Source organism: Parasteatoda tepidariorum, chromosome 4 (genome assembly GCF_982258835.1).
Source record: "Parasteatoda tepidariorum strain Cologne lab strain chromosome 4, Ptep-v5.0, whole genome shotgun sequence".
NCBI lineage: Eukaryota > Metazoa > Arthropoda > Arachnida > Araneae > Theridiidae > Parasteatoda > Parasteatoda tepidariorum.
The window spans coordinates 41,414,855-41,435,441 of NC_141758.1; the positions used below are offsets into that span (position 1 = coordinate 41,414,855).

At 29.9% G+C, this 20,587-nt stretch overlaps 2 long non-coding RNA genes across 3 annotated transcripts; one reads left to right on the forward strand and one right to left on the reverse strand.

Annotated features, from left to right (window-relative positions):
* Positions 1 to 31: 31 nt before the first annotated feature.
* LOC107444197 (uncharacterized) lies at positions 32 to 4,001 on the forward strand. Its single transcript, XR_015433407.1, has 4 exons — positions 32 to 70; positions 420 to 613; positions 1,227 to 1,268; positions 3,015 to 4,001. It is a non-coding gene; the product is annotated as an uncharacterized LOC107444197 (long non-coding RNA).
* Positions 4,002 to 10,357: 6,356 nt separating this feature from the next.
* Positions 10,358 to 19,702, reverse strand: LOC139426510 (uncharacterized). Of its 2 annotated transcripts, none has more exons than XR_011637821.2 (3): positions 19,422 to 19,702; positions 15,844 to 16,006; positions 10,358 to 12,419 (listed from the first exon to the last, which is right to left on the reverse strand). It is a non-coding gene; the product is annotated as an uncharacterized LOC139426510 (long non-coding RNA). The 2 variants fall into 2 exon arrangements; XR_015433029.1 differs by lacking the exon at positions 19,422 to 19,702 and adding an exon at positions 18,799 to 19,210.
* Positions 19,703 to 20,587: the final 885 nt, after the last annotated feature.

Genomic DNA, 20,587 nt, shown 5'->3' on the forward strand with positions numbered 1-20,587 from the left:
CTGCAAGGTTTGGGGTCCAGGAGTGTTCGGAATGTTTTGGGATGTCTTTAGGACGAAATTTGCTGTATGGGTACATACATATGTTTGAAAAATTCTTTTAAATAAAGAATTATCATGAGTTTGCATACTTTTAAAGATATGGGTATAGCCAAAGATACTATAATATAAGATTAATTATATAATACTATATTACAAGTTAATTACTTCACACAGTTATTTTTTCTTGTCATGAATATTATAAGACAATTTTAAAAACTCATGTATTTTCTAAAAATTCATTAATAACTTAATATCATTATTAAATGAAAATTTACTCCTCTTATCACCATTTGTTCGTTGAAATTCAGCGCCATCTGGCAATGATTCAATAAACTTTCTATCCAAAGCCAAAAATCTCGCAGCCAGTTGTAAAGAGATAGGTTTGCAACATTTGGCAACTTTTCGCTGTTTACAACTGGCTGAGGCGTCGAAAAATTTCGCCCTGCGCATGCGCAGTTGCTCAGCCGGTTGTACCCACAGACACAAGTTGCCGTGTACTGTCATGTGGCGCTGTGACAAAGCTTTTCAACCATTTTTGTTTACATTTGAAACTGTGGATCAATAATGCAGTGAAGTAAGTAATTTATCATTTTCTTTAAACTTTTGTCTGTGGTTGCAACTGATAAAATTTTTAAACAGTATTGATTTTTATTACTTATTATAAATGTTACTCGTGTCTTGCAATAATGCAGTATTTAAAGGTTTGAATAATGCTGTAACGTTTTTCTGTTATGTCCCCAAAACGTGAAGTTTTAAATTGCAATATGTAAATTGTTTTTTTAGACAACCTAATTTTGTTGTGCACATCCATGTGCAAATTGTTAAGTTTAAGTTCATATGCTTCAGAAAAGAGAGAAAACTACTAACAGAACGAGAAGTTACTGTAGATATGGCATAGTGTAGGCTACATGAATAATTATATAAAAGTTTAAATTGCTTTTATAAATTTTATTCACGTCATTAATTCTGATATGTATAAGAGTTTCGTATATAAAACACATTATTTCAGCAGGAACTAATCAAAACCAATTATTTTGATTCAGAACTATGTTATTTAAACGGAAGACTGTCTTATTATTTATCTATCAGAATAGAATGTTTATTATAATAAAATATATATATTTAAAAGAGCATTATTAATTAGTATACAATAATAAACATTAAATCCTTTTTTTTTTACCTTTCAGATGCACCCAAGGAGAATTAATGGTTGGATTTAGTCAAAAGAGGTAAATTAAATAAGTTTTTTTCCCCTTTATAATTAAAATAATTATTGCATCACAAAGCTTTCAAGTTATAAAATAAAAGAATTTATTATCAAAAATTTGTCATTAAGATATTTTTTTACTAAGAGTTTTTCATTTAGTTTAAATTAACATGCCTAATAAATTCTTTAAAGTAAAATTTTTGATATATAATACAATATTTGATAATATATTTCTACATTTTCCAACCTTACTAATTTTTGTTATTTTAACATTATCAATATCTTTGGTACCAAATAATATTTATCTCTCAATAATATTGTACTTAATAGTTATCATTGTGTATAATCATAATGTTATCTTTTTGATATATAGTATTATTGATAATGATTTCAATATTGTGGGATGTATGGTTATAATTATAGCCAGGATATTTTATTTAATACACCTAGGTGTGTTATTGTAGCTTATATTGACCCTTGAATGAAAATATGGCATTGTTTTTGTTTCTAGTGAATTTGTTAGTGAACTTGGTTGCATGGCCTTGGCAACGAATAAGTATCTTCAAATATCTGACATTAAAGTATTCAGACCTGATTTTTCCACCCGGCATTACTTGGACAGTTTAATATCTGTTGAATTAAGAAATTTTATCAGTTAAAGTTAAATTTCTAATATTTCTTTAAGTTATGTTACGTTTATAATCTCTAATAAATATAAATCAGTAACTATACATATTGACATAAAAATATATTACGTAGAGATTATTTCAGTAGTTTGACTTTTGTAAAAAAGTTATAATATAAATTAACTAATGATGAAAATGATTCTGCAGTGACGGTGGAAAATAATTTTGTGGTTAATATTATATTTTATAAAAATATTGTTAGTTGCAAAAAGCACTTTAAATTAAATAATAAGCATCATGAAAGCATATGAATGGATAAAATGAATTGATGAAAATATATTAATGAAATGTGCATGCATATTGTAAATATTGTTTGTTCATCATTGAAATAATTTCATTGTCTACTTTCAATTTATTGATTATATTGAATAGACATTTAAGTATACCCCATGAAAAATCCTAAAATTATGAACTTACAATGTCAGGAAACAAGCGATAAAATTTTATAATCCCTTTTCATGCAATCAAATGCAAAAACTATAAAGATAAAAGTATAAGCTATGAATTGATAATTGTTTTTTTAATAAAAGATATTGCAACGAATTAATTTATTCTAAAATACAGATGAACTATCTTGTGCTGTGAATGTTTACTATGTGCTTTTACATTTCAAGAATATATGATTTGACAATGCTTTTAGGAATTTCCTTTATTTATGTGTTTATTTATAATTTAAAACTGGCTTTACATTTTCCAAAGAATCATTTCAGTTATTTTATAATGAACTTTTGTCTTCCATGTAAGACTAAAGTCTAAAATATTCATTTTAGGAATAATTTATTTTATTAATTTCTTTGTATATACATTTAGAATATTTCTGAAAACTCTATTTATCCCTGGGGAAGTTTTTTTCTCCATACTTTTGATTTTATTTATTTTTTATTATAGAAAAAAACTTAGGTTTTAGCAAACCCTGTTTCCCCCTGACAAAAGTTTGCCGTAACTCCAACTTTTTGACTGTAGGTTTATCTAATACATACATAAAAAACTCTTATTTGAAATTCAGTTGCTTTTGTGTTTTCATAATGATAGTATTTTTAAAATGTACTGTAATTTAAGTTTGTGTTTTATTTTTATTTCAGGTTCTTGGAAAAGGTTTTGTAGGATGTGAGATTTCTCAACCCGTAGCGCATGCGTATGCTGAGCAGCACCCTCTGAATGGCGGATGGAACCGAATAAATAGACGGCAGTCGCGAGGCGTGTATGGTTATCTGCTAGTGTTAAACGTTAGCTCAGTTGTTGCTTATGTCTCGGCGAAAGAGCGAGATTTCAACAACTTACGGAGTCGAACGCAACAGTCAACGAACACCCGGAGTTATGGTCTTTGGTGCCATAGCATATCATAGACGATCTCAATTGCTACGAATTATGGGTCTTCTGAACAGCATCTAATACATTAGTGAAGTTCTATAGACCCAAGTTGTTCCCTTCCTTCAAGCCTTGCCAGGCTCTGTATTTCAACAGGGCAATGCCCACCCTCATATTACTAGGACTGTTAAATCCTTTCTTGCATCGCGGCATGTTCAGCTTCCTCCTTGGCCTGCGTATTCCCCGAATATGTCGCCGGTTGAACATGTGTGGGATTTCGTTGGTCGGCGTCTCGCTCGTGATCCTTGACCTGTTGCTTCTACGGGCGAACTTTGGGCATGCATACAAACAATATGAAATGCTCTTCCTCAGACAGACATTCAAATTATCAAGAACTTTTGGACATTTTAAAGTTTTAGTCTTAGATTTAGACATTTAAAAGTATTAGTCTAAGACTTGAATATTTAGTTCAAAATATTTTCAGATTTTAATAAAATAAAAATTTATTACTTAGTTTTTAATAATTTTATATATACTATAATTTTTTTTTTGAGAATCACTTTGCATAATTTTAAATCTGCAACAAGTATTTGAAACAACCTCTCCGCGCATGCGCGAACTGTCACGAGTGCTTTTGCAGAGCAGGTGATGTTTTCATGTTGAAGAGAACGGCAGCTTTCTCTTTTGCGGGAATTTTCTCCAATATCTACCTTTACCTTTTCTATGTTATCTTTGTGTCTAAATAAACTAATGAAAAGACACATGGTCCGTCATTTATTTACCTTTAATTTACGAATAACTTTCATCATTTCGATATCTCTAATATCTTAAACACAACCTGTAATATACTTGATTAAAAAATATATACCTTGGAAATAACAATTGACATTTTTAATGCAAAAGTGATTTAAAATATAAATTTTCACATTTTATACTTGAAATCACTTCTGTTTCTTCTCATTCATGCCTTGAAAATGGGCGACTATTTTTCAGCACTTGAAATGTGTAGACTATTTTTTCCTATTTGTATGTTTTGAAAAGAATGAAGTTTTTAATCCAGTAATACTTTATTGCTTGTTTCTAATGATTATTTAACCCGAATGATATGTATTCGTTTTGGAAAATTATCCGAAAGAGCTCCATTAATTAATGAAAATGTAAAGAATGTGTTTTGATTAATTTAAATAGCCTTAATAAAATTTGTGAAAAGGGGAAAAAATATCAAAATTCTGGAATGTCTATGATTGTAAAAAAAAAAAAAAAGCTATCAGAAACGGAAGTTACTATTCAGTAAGGCAGAATAAAAAAGTTTGTTCATAAACTTAAACAATCATCTTACATTTTATCAGTTTTTTCATCAAGCCCTACTCAGATGGGATACGCCAATTTATTTTTCTTCGTAAAAAATTACTTCAGGACCACTTACGATTGTTACAAATCTCCTCAATGTCCATAAACAGAATTAAGTATTATTATAAAATTAAATATAGTGAAATGTTTGGTGTATAATTGTTAAACTTGTGAACATTTAATATCTAGACTAGATTTCAATATAGTTAAAGCGTGACAATTTGGATAGTTCGGCTAGGAAAATTTAAATACTGCAAAATGGAAGAAAAAAAAAAGGATTATATAAAAAAAATAGCCGAACTGGATAGTTCGGCTAGGAAAATTTAAATATTGCAAAATGGAAGAAAAAAAAAAGATTATATAAAAAAAATAACATACAACCTCTTTTTGTTTATTATTTAATGCCAAAATTTTCTGTGTTCCATGTTATAAATTTTACTTAGAAAAAAATATCACACCATTATGAATTTGTCAATAATAATTAAAATTACAACTAATAAGCAAAGAGTCACTGCTTCAATACATAAAATCAGTAATTTTTTATTTTTCATAATTTTCGAAATTCTGATGACAAGCTATTGGGTTGGCACAATTCGGGATAATTTAGTTTTTGCAATATTTAAATAGAAAGTGATACAACTTTTTTCATATTTGAAGTTCTATTTCATTTGACAAAAAATTTTGGATTAAAATGGCAGATAATCAGGGACCATAAAAAAGGATATGGGGTCACGGAAAAAATCTTATTTGCACAAATAAAACATGTGGCAAGTTATGGATTAAGAAAAATAAAATTCTTGAAAGATAATTTAAAATTGAAACATTCCAGTTCACTATATATTTATTATCACTCAAGAAAAAGCCTGTTTAAAATTATTTAATTGTATTCTTATAATAAAGAGCAGAATGCTAGAAAGTTTTCTTTTCGAAAAACAGGTATTAATTTTGTTATTCATAATAAAAAATCTAAAAAACATCACCTAATTTTTTTACTAAATTTTTATTTCAAAAGCACTAATACAATATTCAATACCCACTGTGGATAATGAAACTATTATTTTATAAAAGAAACCTAATTGCTAAGCAATGTGAATAAACTTTTTCAGAAAATATTCTAAATAATAAAATGCAGTTTAAATAATGATGAAAACTAGAAGATGAAAGCAGAATTTGGAAATACAATTTTAATAAAATTACATAACAAAAAATATATCTTCATAAATAACAGAAAATAAAACCAAAATTATTTAATACTTGAAACAGTATACATTTGGATTTTTAAATGAGGTTTAAATAATGCTAGTGTCGACTACATGCAAATAATAATATAAGAAATAATTATATATTTTGATAACTGCAATTATTATCAATGGGAACTCAGTTCAAAGAACTTCTAGGATCTCAATTTTATGAACAATATATAACTAACTTAAACATTTTGTAATATGCCCAGGTGAAATAACTTAACTATTTTAAGTAAAATTCCATTAACTTAATGAATTGAGAGTAACCTGCATTCCTTTTTCCTTGCCTGGTCTCTCAATCATAGAACTAAACACTTAAATAATGCATATAGACAAAAAAGCTTATCTACATGTAGGGAGATAAAAAAGTAGCAGTAATTAACTTAATCTGCCAAATATAATTTTAAAAAATTCATTATCACTGAAACATTCTTCCCCTTGACTAATAATTTATATATTATATGCCTTTTAGTAAGCAGACTTATAGCCACAGTAGAAATAATATTTAATGGAAATTTTTGAAAAAGTATACAAGATAAAGCAACGAGGCAAACATTTTGCAATATACAGTTAAAATCAATTTAAGTGAATTTGGATGCATCGAAGAAGTATGTCAAAACAAAATCCACCATATTTGTTTTTAAGAAACTTTTGTACCAGATAAAACAATGAGGAAAAAAATTATGGGAATTCCAAGGCAATAATTCAAATTAAAATCATAGAGTGTCAAACGAATAAAATCTGTGGGGAGTGGAGTTACAGACCATGTCAACCGTCATCTATGAAAAGGTACCCCGACATAGAGTCGAGTTAACATGTCTTATATACTAGTGAATTGTAGTTGTAATTTTGTAGTGGTAGATACGCTACAGTACTCCCCCACCAGAATTATAGCTATGATAGAATTCGATGAATGGATGCCACCAGTTGATTCATTGCTGTTTTGTGCAAAGCCGGGAGAGCTGTATTAAGATCACCGTATTTTTTTTTTTTTTTTTGACTGCTGAATGTGAGAGGCGTATTAACTTCACGGTTGTAGTCGCTCCTGTGTTGCCGTTAGCAGTCGAGTGTATGCAAGCCAACGTTGTGTGTGATCGAGATGAGACTGAGTAGCAACTGCGTGAGGAGGTGGATAATGATGCAGTCACAAGTAGCAAGTCAACTGTTCAATGTGGACCATCCAACGAAGTAGGCGTTACTGCCGATGTAGGCGTATCCAGATCAAAGTGGGCGTTTTTGCCAAGGTAGGCGTGTTCACATCACGTCCGAAGGTCACCAATGTGGGGAGAATAGTTACAGACCATGTCAACCTTCATCTATGAAAAGGTACCCCGACATAGAGTCGAGTTAACATGTCTTATATACTAGTGAATTGTAGTGGTAGATACGCTACAAATCTATGATTTGTTTTTAAAATAAAATAAAACTGAATACAATCAAGCACAGGCATTCAAAACAGATAGACAGGTAAAACAAATTCACTTGAACCTGCAATGTATTAGGCGAAAGTCTCATTGGGGGTCAGAATGAAAACCCCACACAAAAAGCTCGTTGCTGGCATCCAGCAATGAGACATCAACTAAATTCAACAGGTGTTAAGTCAGAATTAAATATGTTTTTACTGTTCTTCTAGTTTTTAAATGCTTTCAAAAAATTTGTAGCAATTTCAAATGATCATAACAGAAATAGAGTAGTTTTAAGAACAGTGTTTTCAATGACTTTGACAGTCAAAGAAATTAGTTTAAGTTGACTCTACTATGTGTGGCAATTATTTTAACACTAAATTGTCTAAGACTTCAAAGAATATTATTTATAAAATATAATATTGCACAAAATTTTAATGCATATTGTATGAAAATTATTTTAGACAAAAATGAAAATTATCAAGGGCATTTTCATGAATACAAACTTCTTTTATATACATATATATATATTTTAATTAATTGTTTCAAAAATATATAGGTAACAGAAATTTCAAAATATAAAAAATGAAAATTTCAGTCAAAAGTCCTAAAGTTCAATAAATTACAGTCTATTATTGCTGCTCTTTTATTTAACAAAGAAAAACACGAAAAAGACTTTGATGTCTTAATAATAAGCCGTTGGTCGCAAGAGGTTACTTGGAAAATCAGTTAAAACTCTGCTTGATGATCTGTCACTAGCCTTAGTCAATGTCCTAGTTGCACTGGTGATTTCACTCTATATGACCTGTGATTGTTAGTTTAACAAGTCAGTGACCTCAATTAAGACAACAAAATTCGTGGCTGGATAAAAATCTTTAAAAAAATAATCAGACCCATCAAATAGAAAGCTGTCTGCGAAAATGTAGCTGAAAATTAAAAAAAGAAAGAAAGTGAATATTCATTGAAGGCACAAAAGAAAAATATAAACCAATAAACAATTTTTTTTAAATTTAATAATTTGAATGAATCAGTTATGACATGGCGATAATGATTCTATCACAGAGGTATCTGATTCATGTATAAATATATTCAAACTTAAATTTATTTACAAGAATACCAATATTGCTTTAATTAAGAAATTTTATGTTTCAGAAGATAGGTACTAGTTGTAAGAAAATAATTTAAGATGAATTATGATTTTTAAACAAATTAAATAACAACATTTGATAACATAAAGACTATAACATTTTGGCTGGATAAAAATCTTTAAAAAAATAATCCGACCCATCAAATAGAAAGCTGTCTGCGAAAATGTAGCTGAAAATTAAAAAAAGAAAGAAAGTGAATACTCATTGAAGGCACAAAAGAAAAATATAAACCAATAAACAATTTTTTTTAAATTTAATAATTTGAATGAATCAGTTATGACATGGCGATAATGATTCTATCACAGAGGTATCTGATTCATGTATAAATATATTCAAACTTAAATTTATTTACAAGAATACCAATATTGCTTTAATTAAGAAATTTTATGTTTCAGAAGATAGGTACTAGTTGTAAGAAAATAATTTAAGATGAATTATGATTTTTAAACAAATTAAATAACAACATTTGATAACATAAAGACTATAACATTTTTGACACTAATGAAAATGAAGAATATTTTGTTAGAAATATTTATTTTCAAGAAAAGAATAATATTGTTACTTATCAATCTTTGGAGTCAGAAAAACACTTACCACAATATCTCTATAATGTATCTATTATCTATAATTAAGCACCACAAATAATTTGGTTACTCATTTACTGCACTTGTAATATAAAAGTACCATAATTCATTCAGGCATTAGCATTAAAATGAGATCATGAAATTTGTCCCTGGTATCCCCACACCTCTGTATGCATTTGAAATGGATATATTTAAACCAAGTGTTAGTCTTTTCTTTTTTTCAACAATTATGCTTTGAAACAAATTTAAAATTATCAATTTAATTACATTGTAAAAATGAAAGGTGTTTTAAGATTAAGTTGTACATGTTGTAAGATGCTACATCATTATAAATGTTTCGTTTATTTACTAACTCTCCCTATTTTTTTTTTCTTCAATTAGGATATTAACTAAAAGTTATTAAATAGATTTATTTATTTAAATTATTAAAAGAATCAAAAAAACACTGCCGAAAACTTAAGTCAGTTTAAAAGATTAAGTTTTTGATTTATTTTAAAAGTAATTCTATTAATAAAAAATCAGCTTAAGTAATGAAGGATATATTTAAAAGATAGAAAATAAATATGTGTATGCCAATTGTGGCATCACAATCATAACATTTTGCATTTAATATTATCAAAACTTACATTATATACAATCCAAATATACTCATCATACAAGATAAATTCAATTTAATAAGAAATGCTCAATTAAAAATTTGTATAGTTTATTAATAAATACAAATTTAGTCTGGCATTTTTTAAATACTTTAGTAAACAAAAATTAAATACGTCTGTCAGACATTCAGGGTTGTCTCTGAGACATCTAAAAGAATATCCAGAAACTAAATATAACACATCTAAACGATGTGAGAGAGATATCAATGTTAAACTTAGGATATCCCTTGGATAACTGCGGTAGGTCAAAGATATCTGTCAGATGTCTCTTGGATATGCAGCAGACATCAATATCCAAATATCTGCTAGACATCACACAGATACCACCCCTGTATTTCCGTTGGATATTTCATGGATATTCAGACGTCTTGGGGATCTCTGGTGGATATGGCAATATCCAGTTTGTTTTTTTATCCAAGAGCTATCTCAAAGATTTGTTGTGGATATTTGTGGCTGTGTGGGAACGTACGGAAGCTGAAACAATCTATAGAACGTTTTGTACTCTGACTTATTAGTAAACCAAATAATTTAAAGTGCCTTAAGACTTGTTCTCTACAATGCAGAGTAAAACAATTTTGAATGAAGAAAGTTTCTGTAATTTTTTGGGTACATGTTAGATTTCTTATGGAAATGAGAGTTCGTGCTCAAGTATGCATACAAGATCATTGGTTAGCGCGATTCTTATAACCTAACCCACCACAAATATACCGTTATATAATAAAAGACCAAAAATAAAATAAACATAAGTTTTATTTCTGCTTAAAACAAAAGGACAAATTACAAAGTTACAATTTTTAAAAGACACAAATAATTGCACATTCAACACAAAATACTGAATAGTCTCTCTAAAATAGTCCTCTTTGATGCGCGTCAAGGAATAGAAGATGGAGCTCAGCGAGGAGCAGAAGATGGAGCTCAGCAAGGAGCAGAAGATGGAGCTCAGCGAGGAGCAGAAGATGGAGCTCAGCGAGGAGCAGAAGATGGAGCTCAGCGAGGAGCAGAAGATGGAGCTCAGCGAGGAGCAAAGGAAGAAGCTAGCAAAGATCAGAGGAGCAAGCTCAGCAAGGAGCAAGCTCAGAGAGGAGCAGAAGATGGAGCTCAGCACAGAGCAGAGGAGGAAGCTCAGCTAAGAGCAGAGGAGGAAGAAGGTCAGCTAAGAGCTGAGGAGGAAGCTCAGCTAAGAGCTGAAGAAGAAGCTAAGCAGAGCTGAGCAGAAGAAGAAGCTAAGCAGAAGAAGAAGCTAAGCAGAGCTGAGCAGAAGAAGAAGCTAAGCAGAAGAAGAAGCTAAGCAGAGCTGAGCAGAGCAGAAGGAGACGATCGTCAAAGAGTAAAAAAAAAAGGACGATCGCCAAAGAGCAAGCTCAAAGAGCAGGAGGACAATTTTCAACGAGTAGAAAGACGCACGTCAAAGAGGACGCTCTTAAACCAAAGAAACTGGACGAGCTACTTTTGGCATAGCTAAAATAGAATGAAAATTTGAATTCCCTGACGTGGAATAAAAATTTGAAATGTTGTTACTTAAGCAACATTAATGGCAATAGAATAAATCTTGTAAATGGATATGAAAAAAGAATACAATATAACATAGAATCCATCAAGATTTATATAAAATTTTACTTATGTACACAAACAAAATATGAAAAACTAAAACTACAAAATAGAAATAAAAACATTTTTATTAAAATTTTCAGGAATGTTAACATACTTGAGATCAATAAAAGTTTAAGCATTGAAACAATCTCACACTCTGCAGCTCATAAAAGAATTAAATACATACTAATAAAAGCTACTTATAAGCCAGGGGCAAAAAAAAGCATTTTAAATCTTCCAGCCATAAAGCATTTAGCCATTAAGTCAACTATCAACATTTAGAAGTATGCAAAGTCTAATAACTACTGCCTCAATACGACAAATTCTTTTTTTTTAAGAATCAGACATGCAAAAGCTATTGTGAAACAAAAATCTGAAGTTAGTGCAATAACATAATTTGCAGAAACATGTTTGCCAAATTTTCAATCAAACTACTATACTAACTACAAAATGAACTATAGTTAAAAATTAAAACTAAAAGGAATCATACTCAGTAATTTTACTTTAAGTTTAGACTCTTTTGTTAGATCTTTGTTACTACTTATTGAACTTTTAATTGAAACCATTTCTCACTAAGAGCCAATCTGATGAATTATAATTTTGCCCAAAACTGTAATTTGGTTTCATATTTATTTACTTAAGATTTTAAATAAAAGTGTTTTACTAATTTCAAAAGCACTTAAACATTAAAAATAAGGTAACAATCCTTTAATTTTTTAAAAAAATCCATCTCCATTAAGGATTGAGGCAGCAAAATAAACCAAAGCAGATAGTAAACACTTCTTAATTGTACTGATTGGCAACTTTTCTGCACTATTTAAAAAAGATTTAAGGTATTTTTGAACCACCCTACTGCTTGTAACTATTAATAAAATCTATAACTACTAATAAACAAAAGCTTAACTATCAAATAAATTACTATCATAGAGCAACTTTGAATAACATAAATATTATCAACATTCACCACAACAGTGACTATACATATTTTCATGAAGCATAGAAGACCTAATTCTTGTGTTAAACATCACACTTTGAGAACATCAGAGTTGAAGATGGACGCATTCAAACACCAATTATGAATTTTAAAAAACACAACACTCAAGTTCAGTGGATAGTGAGAGATTCAATGTAAGCTTTGTAGACAACACTGTACATGCTACGACTTTCAGTTTCACATCCTGGAAATATTCTCTCAAAATCGAATCTAAAAAATATCAAGAAAAAGTTCATTTATAAAGAATACAAGAAAAAATTCAAAATTTTTTTAAATTTAATAACTTTAAATATATACAATAAAAAGATAAATAAATGCTTTGGTAGTTGAAGATGCATAATTTCTAAAAACTGCTAAATTAGGTTGCAAACAGCTAAATATTAGAATTAAAACATTGATAGAAGAAACAGTAACTAAGATAGGGGTTTCCAACTTACAAGAGGCCGGGGGCCACAATTAAAAACACCAATCAAATGGCGGGCCGCAACTTTATCAAAATTTTATATAGGATTCTGTCATGTTTGAAGGAACATTAAATATCACTGTCAGATTTTTATCAAGTTGTACAAAACAAAAGTATTGAATTACAAATTAAAATAAGAAGTAGATTTTTAAAAAAGAATTTAATTGCATATTAAAAAATTCTGGCTACAATAACTTTAATTGTGCACCTATTTATTAAACAATTAATGTGCAACAGATATCAAATTGTTAAGATATAAAACAAAAGTATTTAAAACCCATATAGATTTTTTACGAAAATTGTCCTAAAAAAATTACAATATATTTTATTTCGCGGGCCACAAAAAAAAGGGTTCCCGGGCTGCCAGTTGGTAACAACTGAACTAAATTATCCGATTCTACACTTGAACATTATTTTCAGTGTACAATCATCAATAGGACCACGGCCCAAGGTGGGAACATTTCTTCATGCAGTTTTCTTTGCCGTAAGATTTATTTTTCTAAAATATCATGAATTCTCACACTATTAGATTTGCAATCTCACTGATAAATTGTTTGTCGTAATTTCTAAAATAAAACAAGTAACACTTATCTAATCAATGGCAATTTTTCTAGTTATTCGAAGAACAAAAATCAACACATCTCAAACTCAGGACTGACAAGTTGTTATAATTTTCACAAGCATCCAACGGAGATTTTTACAATTACAGTGAAACCTCCTGTTATGGACACTCCTACAAAACGGACGCCTCTCAATACGGACATACTTTTAATTCCCCGGGAATCTTCTATGAATAAACCATTACACACATTCTCCGCAAAGCGGACACTCCCGTAACCGGACGCGGACAGTCATTTTGGTCCTGAAACGTTGTTTTTTATCTCCACAAACCGGACACTACTTTTTCTAAATAAATTACAAGCTAAAAAAATTCAACTTTTCACCATTTTTAAAGCATGTAAATAAAACTTTTTGCCTTATCCATAACTAAAAATATTGTTAAGCTATTTCACCACCGAAAAATCAATCTTTCTCCTGTCACCTTGCCTTATCTTTGTAATGAAAGGAGAGAAAATGGTACTGCACTCCTGAAATAATTCTGACATCGGCATCTTTTGATCTTTTCATCTGGACCACACAGGTTATGAGTCCCCTCAAGTTGAAATGACTTCTCTCAATGCTTCTTCCCCATTGAAAATTTCTTTAATTTTCTTATCAATTTGACATTTATCATTTGTATTGACACAACTGGGGTGAAAGAAAGAGAACAGAAGTATAATCTTTGAGGTGTTTATGTAAATGAAACATTTATTCAGAAACTTGACAGCTCATCAATTGTGAATAATCATCTCCATAGGTCCTCATGACTTACAGGTATGCATTACTTTTTTTTCTGTGAATCATGGGAGGTTTATTTTCCAAGAAGGTATTAACCATGTTCCCTATCAATTGATAAGTAGGTGTAAGGGGATGTGAACCTAATAATTGAAACAGACTGAGGACAGTACGCTCTTATTTGGTATCATATGTCTAACTTGAGTATCTATGCTAATAGGAAAATTATATTTATTTATCTGTAGCTACATCCAGAATTATGTATTTATATCAAACTTCTTTATATATTCTTTTTTTATCTTTCTTATTGTTTAAATAAATATTCTTGTAGATATTTACAGTATCGTTGTAGATATTATTTAATTATTTCTACATCTTTGAGATTATTCTAAAAACAATTTACGGTGTTAAATTTCGTTATTAGGGTACCCTTCCCGTAAACGGACAACTCTCATAAACGGACAAAGTTTTTGGTCCCATGAATGTCCGCTTAACGGAGGTTTCACTGTATTTAGATTAGCAAAAAGAAAACTGACACGTTATAACTTTAATTTTTTTAAAATTTCAAACCAATAAATAGAAAGGAGTCATTGAAAAATTTAAATGCCTAAAAAATTAACTTGGTGTTTTGGAATCAACAGTGGTCAAGGTATGTTTATGGTCTCAAATGGTCATATGGGGTGGTTTTGAAATAAGTGGAACAGAACTAAAGGGCCTGCATTTAAATTTGTAAAACTTGAAAAATACGAAAATTTATCATATTATATATTATATACAGTGAAACATAATACCACTTCTATGAATATTTTTCCGCATTCAATTGAGCAAACAAAATAGGATAATTTTCATTTACCTCTATTAATAATTCAAAAGAGAGAAAATAAACATTATGTCACTTTATTTCCTTCTAACCTTTAATGTCACATTCATTATGCTTATAACAAGCAAACCTGTGAGTGGCGACAAGCCTTACACAAAAAACAATTTTCTGCTATTTTTTAAGAAACCTGCTTGCCACTTCAAAAGAAGGCTCTTTTAAATGATCACATATATTATAACCTTTTTGACAGCTCACAATTGAAATTAACATTCAATTCTATCAATGACCTTAAAAACTGCTACTGCACTTCATTTTACTTTTTAATGCTATTTTATGTGTGGTCTTCCTTATGAAAACAAGCTCAACGTAACAGTGATTCCATCTGTTATTGGGAATTATCCTTAAAATGAATTCAAATTTTATTAATTTATTGTTTACAAATTGGCTTTATCTTTGGCCTCAATTTACCTGTAACTCTAAACAATTCAAAAAATGGCCAGCTTATCACCAAAGATACCTAGTAACTTATTAAACTACTTAGTTTATTATTTTTGTCTGATTTAATATTATTGTTGCATTAAATAACAATGCTGTATATAATGAAAAACTTGGAAAACTGAAAAATGTTAAATCCAGTTGCTTACTAAATCCAAATTAAAATTTCATTAAAACAAAATTAAAATGCAAAAAACAATTGTTTCATTTTATTTTTCAATTACAAAGTGAAACACGTCTGTTTTTGTTCTTTAAGAGTCTTTCGATTTAAACTTTTTTTAACAGATAAAACTTTTATCTTGAACATTTTAAACAGCTGAATAAAAAGCGCACTTTAAAAAATAAAAAAAAATAGATAATTAGATATGCAACTTTGAAATTAATACTTCATCAAACTAGGAAATTATTCCCAGAAATTATTAATCAACTAAAGGTCGGAACATATTCATTCTGGGACAACTTTTCCTGTGAAAAAACTTCCCATCTTTGATTAGAAAGAAAAAAAAGTACTACTTGCATACCTACACCAATATCGATATCTTGCTCATCAATTTCATCACACATCTTATCTCTGTCACTTGAAATAGGTTTCTCAGGGAGGGGCAACTGGGTGACATTTATTTTTCTTCGCCCTAATGAATTAAATGACTCTTGACCAACCTCTTCATACTGTTCATTATTAACCTGAAAATCATGACACTTTGTAAATAAAACATAATTTATTATAAATTCTAAATGATTCATAACAATAATATTTATAATATGGGCAATTCCACCAAAAGAAAACCAAACAGTCGCCATTTCGAACTTCACCAATATTTATACATGACAAATATTTTTCAAAGCTTAAAACAGAATACCTGGAGTGGAAATTTTGATCGCAAATTAACACCAAGAGGTAAAAAATTTAAAAAAGACCATCTTGAATAATGTTTGATTTAATGATTGGATCTTCACCTTCTATGACTCATTCTTGATGGTTCAAGGGGGTGACCTCAAATATGCTAATTAGTTAGTGCAGACAATATTTTAAGTTACGAAATCAGTCGCAAAAACATACTTTCACTGCATAAACATCTTTCTTTTGATGGTTTCTAATTTCTGACCCCCAATATATAGGAGGTAGCGGCAATCTGGGGAATATAGTCCCAAATATTTTGTCAAGAGAGCCCTCCAAAGTAATTTCAATTTCTGCGTATTTCAAGATATCTCGAGAACTTTCAAAGTGAATTTAAAAATCTTTATAGACGTAATTATAAAATTCGTTTAGCAAAAGATAATTCTATGCACACAAAAAACATTTAGTAAATATTTATTATTTTATTCAAGAATTGTCGAAAAGTTTTTGTAAGGTATAAAACTTTTTGCACCATTTTAAAGAATGTAATTTTATATAGCAAAGAGCAAAATTTGAGTAAAATCTGTCAAATAGTTCCAGAGAAATCTAATTTCAAATATCTGACATTTTTGAAATTCAATTCCTCAGGAACTATACAGCAGATTTCGCTCATATTTTGTATTTTGCTAGATAAAATTATTTTCTTCAAAAATATGCTAAATGGTATACTTACAATTCAAAATTTTTTTGACTATTTCTTTACAAAATAATGAAAAGACATTTACTAACATTTAATTTTTGCATGGAATATTGTCTGGATAAACAAATTTTAGAATTGTGTGCAAAAATTTTCCAATTTGCTTTAAAATTTCTCGAAATATGACGAAAAATGCAAAAAATTAAATTAACATTAAGGTGTCCAAACTTCGGATCACTCTTCTGACCTAAGATTTCCCCACATGGCAGCTACCCTTAAAATATTGCATACACAAATTAATATATTTAAAGTCACCCCATCAATTCATTAAGAATGAAAACCAGAACGTGAAGATTGGAGTTGTGGTGGTCCTTTTTTGGGGAAGGGTGACGAACTGTACTAATTCCTAAAATAATTATACCAGCTTACTTAACATTAAGAAATTTTCCTAAATTTTGAAAGTTAGAAAATTTTATATGGCTGCATGATAGGCATCTGGCACTTATAGAGGTTTGTTCAAGTTATTCTTATTAGGCCTACAAAGAGTGAATTAAAACAGAAGATTATTTCATAACATTTATAAAATAGAACAAAAATAAGTTGTTTTTTTAAAAAATGAATTATAACTTTGCCACTGAGTCATGATAACTCAAGAAGGGTATAAAGCTAGAGCACAATATCCTCAAAGGCAGAATGCTCATGAATTAGATTCCCTTTCCAAGGGAGGTTTTTCTTACCAAGTAACACAAATGTTGGTCAGTTACATGAAAAAGTACACGGCAAAGGCCACTTTGTTTTAATTTTTGAACCAAGAATTCCCTAGTCATCTGGGCTGAACTCAAAATTTTATGGCAACATAGTAGTTATAAAGTCAAAATTAGGTCAGCTGTTAAATGTCGCTTAAGAAATAAAATAAATTGGTTTTATTATCTAAATAATAGTGGATAGTTACACACTGTTGGTTTTGAAACTTTTTCCTTTTGTACAATTACAGGTATGAGTTGGCCACTAGTTTTTGGAGCTATAGCCAAAACAAACATCAATATTATCCTTTTTCTTTAAATATGGAAAATAAAGTATATTAACAATTGAATATTAAATTATAAAACTTCATTTTCATAACAAAACTTAAACTATTTCATTAATAATATAAAATGTACAGAATTCTACTCTCAATTTTTTTTTTCTTTTTAAATAAAAAAAAGGTAAAAGGGCAAATTGTTTCTATTAAAATTCAAATTACAACAAAAATTTAATGTAATTTTGATCAGGGGGAAACTTCTGCATTTATACTTGAGGCAAATCAATTACAAAAGGTTTAGCTACAATTGGGCAGTGACCAAGGAGGAACTTTAAAAAAACTTAAAGGGACTCAGCCTTGGGCAAACCATTGCATATTTTTTAAAAATTTTGCAAACACAAGAACTTTTGTTGTCTTAATGAATATAGTTTACACAAACAGTTAGGATATAAAAATATCCATGTGGAAGTGGTAATAAGATAACTGAATTTTGAATCCCAAAACACTACATTTTTGCCCTGGTTCATGCTAAAAGAAATCACCAAGGCAACAAGCTAGTCTGACAAGTTATGCCTTGAATAAATTTTAAAAAAGTATTAACCTTTTATGTTTACTAGGTCCTACTAATATCTACTATTATCTTTGTACCTTCTGTCTTTACTAGCTTTACCTTCGTACCTTTCATTTTTACTTTTACTGCTAACGTTTTAGATTCTATTATTTTAGTGCCCCTGCCCAGTTTTAGTAAGAACTGAGCCATTATTTTAGCATAAGTACATAAACAGAAATCTATTCACCACAAATATGAGCTAATTTCAGTTGACTTAATTACATTTAAAATTCTTACAATTTTAATTCAATGATAATGTTAAACAAGATTCAACAAATTTAAATTAATTCACTAGATGACCAAAACTTACTATGTTTATTTAAAAACTTAACAGCTGCACACGACAATTCAATGCTAAACACAAAAGAATAAAGCTTAAAATGAATGCTAAGCAACATTCACAGTCATTAAATTAAGTCGGATGATAAACGAATAAATAAAATAAGAAGTGAAGAAATGGCTATTTTATATCAAGATTTTGGAACCAGCACATACATAAAATAAAATTTTCTTAAAAGCAATTCTAATTAAAATCCCCCCCGCTATTTTCTGTGAAAGAACACAAAAAAATCGCGAAAATGAAATGGATACCAGGTTGCTAACTTTTACCGAAATATACGCTCACATCAATTCAAAAAATATTGTAGTCAAGGCTTAACATTTCATTAATGAGAAAGACTTTCAATAAGTAATGTTTACTCATGTAAATTGTAACTTGCACTAAAGGATAAACAAAACTCATAAGAGACTGCGCGATGAAAAAATAAATAAAGTCACATATCCTCCTAACTTCGAAATGGAAAAAAAAATAATAATGCAAGAAAAAGTTAATATCTATTGTACACACATGAATTTCGAGAAACATTCTAAAAATAAAGCTTATTAATTTTTTAGAAACAAGTTTAAAAAAAAAAATTATAAGAATTTACTTACTGCAAATCGACGAAGGTTTTAGCGTTTCTAGTAATAAATGTAAATATTATAAATAAGCATAATCTTTCAAATTCTAACACGGTAGCTAAAATGGATTTGATAACGCCCACATCACGTTTGATAAGGCGGATATTGAGGATGTCACGGTGGCTACTTTAGCCTGGGGTTAATGAGGCGTCTAGACACTGCTAGATGATGATGTGGGGGGGGGGGACTGTTGACTGTTGATGATGATGTGGGGGGATCTCTGCTACTCGCTTTTATCCCCCTTGCTGTAAGGTGTATTTTTGTGAGTTGAGTTGTTGATGCTGAAGATGATGACGATGAGGTGATGAGAGTGCACGCTGTTCTTGAAGAAGCGAAACAGGTTTACAGTAGAGATCAAAATTAAATATTTTCCAAAACACTTTTGGAGAGAAGATTAGAAAAAATTAAAATCTAGCATTTGGTGGTTCCAATACTTTTGGAGAAACACGTTCATCAAAACAAAAAAATAAGAAAAACATACTCTTTTTCCCAGGCGCTCAGAGAGGCTTAAACTAAAACTTAAAAATTAGTAACTGCATTTAATTATGGATTTGAAAACTGGAGGCTAGAAACGCTTAGTTGAAATTAAAAAATCCACTAAATTTTTGAGAAGATTATCGTATTGGTCGTAACTAAGAAGACGGTGAAGGGAGAGTGGGAAAATTCTGATTGAGGCGCGCAGTGTTTGTCTCTGATGTTCAAACTTTTTGCATTCAAAGAGGAGGTGGATAGCAGATTCTGGAAGTTGACAATGATCGCACAAAGGGGAGTCTACGAGCCCTATTTTTGCATAAATTTCGTTAAGTTGGATTGTGTTGCTTCGGAGACGCGAGATTAAGATATCGTATTTTCGGTTTGGGAGTTGATTGAGGGAAGTTTTATTAACAGGGTGATCAAAGGGGAAACGCTTGTGGTATTTTGAATTAGTCCGGAGGTTACTGAGTTCGCGGTTTGAGTCTAAAACTGCTGAATATGACAAGTCTTCAGGTGAGATAAAAGAGATGGCTCGAGGGGCATTGGTGGCGTGTTTGGCCAGCTTATCAGCGGTTTCATTGGGGGGGGATGCCAACGTGTGCTGGTGTCCAGGCGATCGTGATTGATTTCACTTTTGCACTTGCTGAAACTATCTTATTTTGTAA